General features: G+C 38.5%; 1 pseudogene; it reads left to right on the top strand.

The window, feature by feature from the left end:
- Positions 1 to 2936: 2936 nt before the first annotated feature.
- Positions 2937 to 8686, top strand: LOC148007900 (tear acid lipase-like protein; annotated as a pseudogene).
- Positions 8687 to 11033: the final 2347 nt, after the last annotated feature.

The following is an 11033-nucleotide window of genomic DNA, read 5'->3' as shown; positions in this document are numbered from 1 at the left end:
TATATACACACACACGCACATCACACGGAGAGAATCAGCTACATTTTTTTTTGGTTTCTTTATGTTTCTATGTGTGTATATGCACATGTGCTATTTGTGCATTTGGGTGTGAATGTCTGAGCTGCCTTTTGATTTTTATTTGAGACACAGTCTTTTATTCACCTGAACATTTATTAAGTAGGTGTCATAGCCAACCAGCAAGCGTCCATGCATCTCTGTCTCTACCTCCTTCACCCCACAGGTTACATAAAGCTGCTGACCACTATGTTCAAATGTGAGTTCTCAGGTCATCACACTTGAAATCAAACAATTGAGCAAGTTGCTAAGTTACTGAGAGTCCTCCTCACATTACCAAAGTGATTTCTTGTTGCCTCTTTAGTTAATTGCTAAGAAAATCTCTTGTGCCTCTTTTTCTATGGTTCAGTTACAGAGTTTTTGTTCTCCATTTGTCCTTTCTTCAAGTCTTTAAAATATCTCATACCAAAACCCCAGGACAAATCTATTTCCTTGTCTGAAACCATGGTTCTAGCCATCTTTAGTTGCAACCTCTGTGTAAACGAATATTCTCCTATAACTGTAATGTCTACAGAATGAATTCTGTCCTCTCATACTAGTCTATTCCATGTTTTCTCAGTTTTCATTTTTACTAAGCCATTATTTTCTACTGTCAACCACACCCTAGGCATTACTTTTCAATGTCCCCAGCATATTGCCATGAGTGTCAGCACACTATGCCACTTGTCACAAAAAAGTAGATATTTATGTAGAAGATTTCTCACGATGAACCAGGAGTCAAAAGTTGAGTATGGGCTAGTCTTTAACATCATTATTTTAAATAACAAGCATTCACGTGTAAAAAATACCAATTAGACTTGATTCTTTCTACTTTTTCAGAATTAATTGGTACAATGTTGGTACCCCCTTGTAATGATTTTCCCCTAGGGTCTATCAGGTCCACAAAATTTTCACCGAAACTCAAGAGACCAAATTTTCTGCACAATGGACCCCCAGGACACAGACCATATCCAAAGAAGAGCACATATTTCCTGTCGCATGCACGTGTATGTGTGTGTGTGTGTGTGTGTGTGTGTGTGTGTGTGTGTGTGTGTGTGTATTACTTTCTAGGAATACAAGGGTGGAAATATCTTAGGAAAGCTTTTTCTATCTTACTTTTAGTGGATAGTGCCATTATGACATAAAATAAGAAGTTATGTCAGTTTATATTAAAAATAAAAATGCAATTGTTGGCATTTTCCATGCGACTTTGATATGCTGGTTCTTAGTTTATTCTTCAAGTTCTGTTTATAACTAATGAATTCATGGGTATCTTCATGCATGTTGGCAACTAATACTTTGTCATTCATATATTTTGAAGATGATTCCCAGATTTTAAGAGTATTTTGCATTTAGTCAAGTCATAGAAAAAATGCCTAAGCATTTGACTTTGTTCAAGTTTACAAAACTTTTAAGCATTATTTTATAACTGTATCTATGACAAACCTCAACAGCTTTTGATTAAATTAGATTAAAATTGCTCAGGCTAAATCTTTCTAAATACAACAGAGTATCATATTTCTGGTTGCAACAAAGATCCATCTTCATCAGTTATGATTCTCCCATGAAAAGAAGAAAGAGCATTCATGGTAGTTACAATGAGAACCATTCATGGAAGCAGGATAACAGGAAGAAGGGTTTTATCAAGTGGCCTGTCACGGAGTCCCTGAGGCTTTGAGGATGTGTCAGAACCATGACCATCTTCCAGGCTTATGTAATATTTAATTTCATATTTGACAATTACCTGAGTTAACTGCAAAAGTAGCAGCTAACACATTTTAAGGAAAGGTCATCCAAAAAAACACATTCATGCAAATATTTATTGGACCACTAAGGAAAAAGAGAATTGTAATTCCCTTTCCGCTCTAGGAAACCTAAAAGCTTCACGTTTGGTGGCAGTGAATATGTGCTCTGGGATTTTTAGGCCTGACCAATTTCAATTTACCATGAATGCATTCATAAGTGAAATGTCTACCTTAAAGACACTCAATTGAAATTTACTACCTTGACTCTATGGAATCAAAAATAGAAATATATATTTTATTTTAATAACATGCCTTTCTTCCTCTTTTCTTGATAGCCTCAATATTAAGGAACTTAAAAAGAACAAAACAGAAGAGACTATGCTAAACTGTATTTGTTTCAGGGCAGAAAACCAGGCTATACCGAGTGTGCTGTCTCTGGGATCTCTTTCAATGGTGGAGTCAATCATTTAAAATTTTTGAATGTGTTACTTTACCACACTGTGCACAGAGTGATACTTCAATAAGATTCTCTGTAGAAAGTACCCAGAAGAGATTGAAAACAATGTACTCTTTTGTTATCAATATTTGTCCTTCTGAAATTGTGTGTATTTTTGTACATTCTAAAACTATCAGTGTGATGTCTGTGGTGCGGTCAGAAAGACCAGAACACCAGCAAGACGGGAATGACAAATCCAAGTTCTTAGTTCCTACAAGTACCCACTTCATGAGGATGGTTACTCTGCCTTTCTCCCTAACCTTGCGCTGTTTTCCCTTTATTGTTTATTGTTACACTTACCCTTATTCTGTTGTTAAATTGTAAAAGGCTTTGACTATGTTCTGGATGAAGACAGGACTAATCTAGTCATAGCTAGTCATTTTGGCTAATGTTTGCAATGAGCACAATGGCCTGTATCTGTTTAAATTTTCATGAAGGGCAAGAGTAAACATGGGTGACTTTTATGTTTAATTCCATCTAATCTGACATTTGAGATGTATAAAGTTACTTCTAAGAGCTGTTTAGAAGGTATAACCAACTGTAAGGGAGGTGATTGGCAAGCATCATGTGCACCTCATAATGAAAGTTCACACTCAGACATACAGTAATCTTGCTAACAACTATTTCCCAGCAGGTTTAACATGGGGCGGCTACTGAGAACAATGTACCTTATCCATATATTTGGAGGTATATTTTGTTTATTCAAACCAAGACCCAGGAATCCTGAAGCCAATATGAATGTTGTAAGTTAATTTCAGCATTAATGAACATAGTTTCAACAATTTTGTCACTAGTAATTTACTCTTCATTTTATGCTCGTCACAATCTGAAGGTTATCTTTACATAGGACTTGCTACCTTGCTCTATAAAGAATTTGTACTTTAATAAATTATAAAAGTGCCTATGAGCAAATTAATGAAATTAATTTGGCTTATTAACTAGTGAAAGTGTATGTGCTTTCTCTTCTCTGTTTAGAGTGAGATAATTTCCTACTGGGTTTATATATATATGAGGAATATGAGGTGGTGACTCAAGATGGCTACATCCTCCCAGTTTACAGAATTCCACGGGGGAAGAATGAGTCTGGTAATTTAGGTAAGATATGGATGAGGAAAGAAACGTTGCAACCATTCACCTCTTCAGTCAAATATGCTCTATGCAGAAGCTTTCTTGTCAATCACCTATTATAAGGACTCTCGGGCCTCAGGGATGCAGATAGCCAATGCTGAGGGTCTGAATGACAACTGACTCACACTGAATGCCATGATAGCTAGGACAAACAAAACTTACTTTGTGAATTAAGCTTTCTGGACAGGGTGGGAGTTCAGAACCTGATGAGAAAGGCCCAGCACATTGACCCTGCAGAAAGGAGGAATTCATGCTATTTCTGATAGTAACACCCAGCTCATGTCTCCATCTAGAACCTCAGATCACAAAGGTCATGTTCAAGTTCAGAATTTTATCATAGTGTTAGATATTAAATAATCTATGCATAAATCTTTGTATGTCAAAGCATTTGTATATGTATACATTTTACTTTTCATATGACTAAAGTCTACTAGAAGAGAATATAATTCATTAATTTTAGAAGTAGAAAACTTCCAATAAGGAAATTCATATTTATTCAAGGGATAGGAAAAGAAGGAAACATGGGACCCCACAGGTGTAATGACTGCCTTACAATAAAAAATAAAACCATCTGCTTACAGATAAAAGTGTAATGACCCATGAACACTTCTTTGGTGGATGTCAGTATATAATGGTGACTCGAATTCATGTTATTAAATATTTCCCAGAAAGGAAATAAGGAATCGAAGAGGTGTTAATGGAGGCTTAAATAGGCTAAAATTACAGTTCTTAATTATAAAATGTTCTAATAAGCCCATTATTTTGTATGCTTGAAAACAATTATAAATAACAAGGATTTTTTTCTCTTTGGTTTTTAGTTCCAAAGCCTGCAGTGTATTTGCAGCATGGATGGGCTCTCTCTGCTTCCATTTGGCTGGTCAACCCTCCCAGCAGCAGCCTGGGTTTTTTCTGGCAGATGTGTGGCTGGGGAACAGCAGAGGTAATACTTATGCCAGGAAACATGTGCACCTAGAACCAGATTCTAAAGAATTCTGGGCTTTTAGGTAAGGAACACAAATATTTACGTTTATTTTTCCTTAAAACTGTATTGAACCTTTTTGCATCATCATTACTCAAGTGAAAGACTTCTTTCTTTTTTTTAATCTTTATTAACTTGAGTATTTCTTATTTACATTTCGATTGTTATTCCCTAACCCTCCCCCTCCCCCCTTCTATATGGGTGTTCCCCTCCCCATCTTCCCCCCATTACCGTCCTCCTCCCAACAATCACGTTCACTAGGTGTTCAGTCTTGGCAGGACCCAGGGCTTCCCCTTCCACTGGTGCTCTTACTAGGCTATTCATTGCTACCCTGGAGCCCAGGGTCAGTCCATGTATAGTCTTTGGGTAGTGGCTTAGTCCTTGGAAGCTCTGGTTGCTTGGCATTGTTGTTCATATGGGGTCTCGAGCCCCTTCAAACTCTTCCAGTCCTTTCTCTGATTCCTTCAACGGGGGTCCCGTTCTCAGTTTGGTGGTTTGCTGCTGGCATTCACCTGTGTATTTGCTGTATTCTGGCTGTGTCTCTCAGGAAAGATCTACATCTGGGTGAAAGACTTCTTAAGTTCTTGTTTTAACTTTTTTTTTTCCGGAGCTGGGGACCGAACCCAGGGCCTTGTGCTTCCTAGGTAAGCGCTCTACCACTGAGCTAAATCCCCAGCCCCTTGTTTTAACTTTTAAAGTGTAACTTTTAACTCTTAATGGACAATTAATACACTATGTTCATCTGTGTCACAGTTATGGTCAACACATAAAATATGATCTTCCGGCTACCACTGACTTTGTTGTGAATATAACAGGACAGAAACAAATTTACTATGTGGGCCATTCCCAGGGCACCCTTCTTGGTATGTTGGGAAACACTCTAATCATCTGATATTTTTATCTTAAAGCCTTCATAAATTCTTCTGGATATAGTTTTCTCTTTTGGAAATGACATTGTCTCAGTGTTTAGAAATTCTTAGGTGGGGGTCCATACCCCTATGGATGATGTCATCCCTTTACAGTTGAACCCAGTCTCTATGAGAGAGGTGACTGAGCAAGCCACAGCAAGCAAGCCAGTAAGTAGCATGCCTCTGTCATCAGTCCTGGCCTCCAGGCTCCTGGCCTGAAATCTTTCCTGGGGTTTCCTTGATAATTTGTAAAAATAAATAAATTAAAATAAATAAATAAATAATAAGCCCATTCTTTCTCAAGTTGGTTTTAATCAGTGTTTGCATCACAGAAAGAGAAGCCAAATGAGGACAGGAAAAGTACTGAAAATACGTGCAGAAAAGGTTTCCTTTTCTCCCCCTTCCCCATTTTATTGGTTATTTTATTTATTTACATTTCAAATGTTATCCCCCATCCCAGTTTCCCCTCCACAAGCCCCCTATCCCGTCCCCCTCCCCCTTCCTCTATGAGGGTGCTCCCCCTCCTGCCTACCCACACCTGCCTCAATGCCCTAGCATTCCCTTCTTCTGGGTCATCTAGCCTCCACAGGACCAAGGGGCTCCCCTCCCATTGATGCCTGAGAAGTCCATCCTCTGCTATGTTTCCAGCTGGAGCCATGGGTCCCTCCATGTGTACTCTTTGGTTGGTGGTTCAGTCCCTGGGATCTCTTGGGAAGCAGGGGGCATCTGGTTGGTTGACATAGTTGTTCTTCCTATGGGATTGCAAACCCATTCAGCTTCTAAGGCCTTGCCCTAATTTCTATATTGAGGTCTCCACACTCAGTCCTATGTTTCTCTGTGTACATTCACATCTGTATTGGTCAGGCTCTAGCAGAGCCTCTCAAGAGACTGTTATACCAGGCTCCTGTCAATAAGCACTTCTTGGCATCAGTAATACTGTCTGGGTTTGGTGTCAGCAGATGGGATGGATCCGTAGGTGGGGCAGTCTCTGGGTGGCCTTTCCTTCAGTCTCTGCTCCACTCTTTGACCCTGCATCTCCTTTTGACAGGAGCAATTCCGGATTAATATTTTTGAGGTGGATGGGTGGTCCCATCCCTCACCCAGGGCCATGCCTATCCACTGGATATGGTCTCTATGGGTTCTCTCTCCCCTTTTCTGGGTATTTAGGTTAATATCCTCCCTGTTGGGTCCCGAGAACCTCTTGGGTCCTTGACATCTGGGACTTTCTAGTGGCTACTCCAAGTTCCTCCTCTGTCACTTCTACACACCTACTTCAATTTCCTGACCCTCTGTACTTCTCCCCCATCTCCTCCCACATCTGAACTGTCACTCTTCCCCACTTCCTCTCCTCTCCCTGTCCCAGGTCCCTCTCTCCCTCTAGTTCTCAGAGACTGTGTTCCTTCTTCTGAGTAGGATGGCAGCATTCACACTTTGGTGTGATCTTTCTTCTTGGCTATCATATGGTCTGTGAGTTGTATAGTTGGTAATTCGAACTTCTTTATGGCTAATATCCACTTATCAGTGCGTACATACCATTGTGTTCTTTTGTGACTGGGTTACCTCACTCAGGATGATATTTTCAAGTTCCATCCATTTGCCTGCGAATTTCATGAAGTCCTTGTTTTTCTAATTATTCTTTATTTTAAAAGTACCATGAATGTCAAGTTAAGCACTACAAACCAATTACTATTGTGATAACAATTAAAAGAAATTAACTCAATGGTGCACACGTAGGTACTTTAGACAAGAATTACCAGAGAGCCTTGTAACATATGAGAAAGTACACATATTTAATCATAGCTGTGAACTAGCCAATGACTTGATGATTTGAATCTAGAAGGAACACCAGGAAGTGGAAGAATGGTTCAGTGGTTAAGAGCACAGTCCACTTTTCCAGAGGACCGAGGCTCAATACTTGGTATCCATATGGCATCTCACAACTGTCCGTAACTCATATTACAAATGCCCCTTCTTATATTCTGGCCTTCTCAGGCACCATGCACATACTTGCTGCATACACATACCTGTGGGAAAAATATTTATAGGCATAGAAATAAAGTTAAATTATATTTTAAGAAATTAGACACAACACTAGTAAATTAATTGTAATCTTATTTTTTTCAGGCTCTGGAGCATTTGCAACAAATCCTCAATTGGCTCAGAAGATCAAAAAAAATTTTACTGGGTCCTGTTGCAACTGTGAAATACATATCAGGACTTGTCTGCACGATTGCACCCATGAGAACAGCCATGACCAAGGTTTGTAAACGTATAGCATGTTGCCAGAAATAACCATGCATTTAGAGTTTTCAAAGCTAGAAAGAAGCTCGAGGAGTGGAGATGCTGATGTTCTCTCCTGCTCTTCTCACAGCTCAGTATCCCTCTTGGCCACAGTGCAGCTCGGCCAGAGCCCAGCTGAGTTTTAAGAGGCTCTGTCTTGTCATCTTAATCAGTTTTTAAAAATGCATTTAGTTTCCTGTTTTTTTTTACTTACATACTTTACCTTGTGAAAATATGTCTCCTGTATTTTTCTTTCATTCATTCATTCATTTCTTCCTTCCTTCCCATCCTTCCCTTCCCTCCCTTCCTTCCTTTCTTTTTCTCCTTTCTTCCTTCCTTCCTTCCTTCTTCCCTCCCTTCCCCCTCTCTCTCCCCTCTCTCTTCCTCTCTTTCTCTCTTTCTCTCTTTCTCTCTTTCTCTCTTTCTTTCTTTCTTTCTTTCTTTCTTCAACACAGGTTTTCTCTATGTAGCCCTGGCTGTCTGGGAACTCACTCTGTAAACCAAGCTGGCCTCAAACTCACAGAGATCTGGCTATTTCTGCCTCCCCAGTGCTGGCATTAGAGGTATGCATCACCACTGTCTGTCTTTCATATTGAATTTTTATTGGTTATTTTATTTATTTACCTTTCAAACGTTATTCCCCTTCCCAGTTTCTACAAAACCCCTATCCCCTCCTCCCATCCCTGCCATTCGCATAAGAGGACAGGGGCTGGCGTGATGTTGACGCGGTTCACAACACTTACAATTCTTCTCTATACAAGAGGATGAATGTAGTCTCTTCAGACTCACTGAAGCACACTGGAGTCGAACCAACAGCAAGAAACCCCACGGTCCAACCCACATTACACTAGGACATGCTACTGTCAAATCCACACCAAGACACAGCACAGTGAAACCCACAGCAAGACATGTTAACAATCAAACCCACACTATACCAAGACACGCTACATTCAAACCCACACCAAGACATGCTACAGTCAAACCCACACCAAGACATGCTACAGTCAAACCCACAGTGAGACACCTGCTACAGTCAAGTCCGCACCAACACAAGCTTCACTCATTATTGCCTTTGGAGTTATTCATTTTATCTTGAAGTGGCTTATTTGTTTTGTTTGTTTTCGTCCTTGTAGGCCTTCTATGCTAATGGCATAGATTTTGTTAGTTACTGCATGTCTTGGGACATCTTGTTATTGTTTTGTATCTTAAGTGTGATTTACTGCATCTGGAGGTCATGGTGAACCATATTTTATTTCAGAGAGTTAAATGTGTCGGTTTCCTGTCTGTGGACCTCTGTGGTTCCTGATTATAGATCATAGTCACACTGAGATGCTTAGTGTGTGGGTAGCTGCTTCAGTTACCCAGGATTCTTTGCCTTTCGACAATTTGATCACAGCGTATCTTAGTGTAGTGTAAGTTTGGCTGTAGTATGCCTTGGCATAATGTAGATTTGGCTGTAGAGTATCTTGGTGTAGTTGGGGCTTGACTGGAGCTTGTCTTCGTGTGGGTTTGACTGCAATGTGTCTTGGTGTGTGTTTGACTGTAGAGTGTTTTGGGAAGTCTAGAAGGACTATATTTACAATTTGGTTATCCTTTCATACATGGGGTTTTTGAAGGTTGGCATCAAATTTGAAATTTTTCAGCCTCTCAGCCTTTCTTTCTTCAAATGTCCTTCACATAATTTCTTATCTCCTTATTTCCACTCTCCAGTTTTATATGGGATAACATATTCAATGCAGTCTCATTGTGCTCTGAGGGTGATAGAGTTTTCCTTATTAGTAAGTTATGAGTGTGTCAAATAATGACAAGTCCTACAAACAGGATTGGTTCAACCTCGCAGACAGGTCAGACGGAGGAGTCTCTGATTATTTGGAACTTTAAAGGGATTGACCTGATGAAGCCGATTAGAATTGTTTTAAGTGTGTACTATTTTTTGGTGGGAACTTTCCTTAGCTTTGTATAGAGTCATGCTATAGTGAACCAAATCACCTAAATGCTTTTTGATACATTAAAATGTTGATCTGCGATTAGCATACCTTCCCTCTGTCCTCATTGTTAAGTACATAACATTTATTCTCCAGGTTCTGTGTGTTCTTTACTCATGTTCTTTGTAGGTACTCTTTGGAGAAAAAGACGTATTTTCTAGTTGCGAAATATTTTTGGTGCAGTTTTTGTGTCAGCGTAAGATAATTTGACCAGTTTGTAATAATTTACTTACTTTGCTATTTGTATATAATCCTAAAAATATCAATGAGGTATGACTGAGTTTTGCTTCAGATCATTCTGTTATATGGCTGTCACCTTGATAGGTGAACAATTTAATTGAGAACTCTATTTTTTACATAATATAGAATTATTGCTTTCTTTGTATTAAAAATAAGTTTTTTAATGTAGTATATTCTAATTATGGTTTCCCCTTCCCCAAGTCCTCACAGGTCCATCCACTTACCATCTCACCCAAATCCATACCCTTAAGTATAGAATATCTTAAGCTACTGTGTATAATATGAATAACTCATGTGATAAAGTGTGACAATTTACATACAATTTATAAAGTTACAAATAGGACTATGTACAAAATTTCATCTATATTATATATGAACATATATATAAATACCATATACAAATAAATTATAATTATTTTACTTGAATATCTTCTTTAAAAAAATCTCATATGAATAATCACACCTCATCCAGTTTAAGACTTTTTCCAGAAAATGTACCCATCAAATACTATCATATGAAACACAAAAAACTTACATTTTAAGTTGATTCAGTCAGTTTGAGTCACAGAAGTAGGACAGTTTTAAAATACTATTTTAAACTTTCACATTCGTAGAAAGACGCTAGTTATGTTTTCCTCTCTTCTAGAGTCGTTTTGATGTGTAGGCAGGACAGGCTCCTGCAGGAACATCAGTTCAAACCATGCTTCATTATTCCCAGGTACAATTCGTGTTTGTGTTCTTTTTTCCTGTTTAAAAATCTCATCTGATGATGCTTGGCAATTCTGTTTGTTTTTGCAATCAGTACCTTGCATTTATTTCTGAATAATAAACCTTTAATCTTTAAAGTTGTTAATTCCTACAAAATTAGAAAGTTAGTATAAATTTATTATATGTAAAATTAAAGCCAATTTTGTCAAGCTGCAGGAGCTGGTGAAAGATAGGAATTTTTTTCTAGAGGCACAGGCATGAAACTGAAAACATTTTCTTTCTGTATAGTAGTGAAATGTCTCCCATGAGGCAACCAGGACAAGCAAATATTCTTGGGTGTTTTTTTTATACTAACTGGAATGATTGTTTTCTTTTAGTTCAATTGACAGATCATCTTTAGAGTAAAGCAATTGCTTTATTTTTTTTCCTCTCTGAGTTATTGATTAGAAATACATACCATTATGCCCTAGTTTATAAACATGGAATCTGAGAACTGAACTTACACCCTGG

The sequence above is a fragment of the Rattus norvegicus genome, chromosome 1, assembly GCF_021556685.1.
Source record: "Rattus norvegicus strain SHRSP/BbbUtx chromosome 1, alternate assembly SHRSP_T2T, whole genome shotgun sequence".
In the NCBI taxonomy this organism is placed as follows: Eukaryota; Metazoa; Chordata; class Mammalia; order Rodentia; family Muridae; genus Rattus; species Rattus norvegicus.
This window is presented reverse-complemented; position numbering and strand designations above follow the sequence as displayed.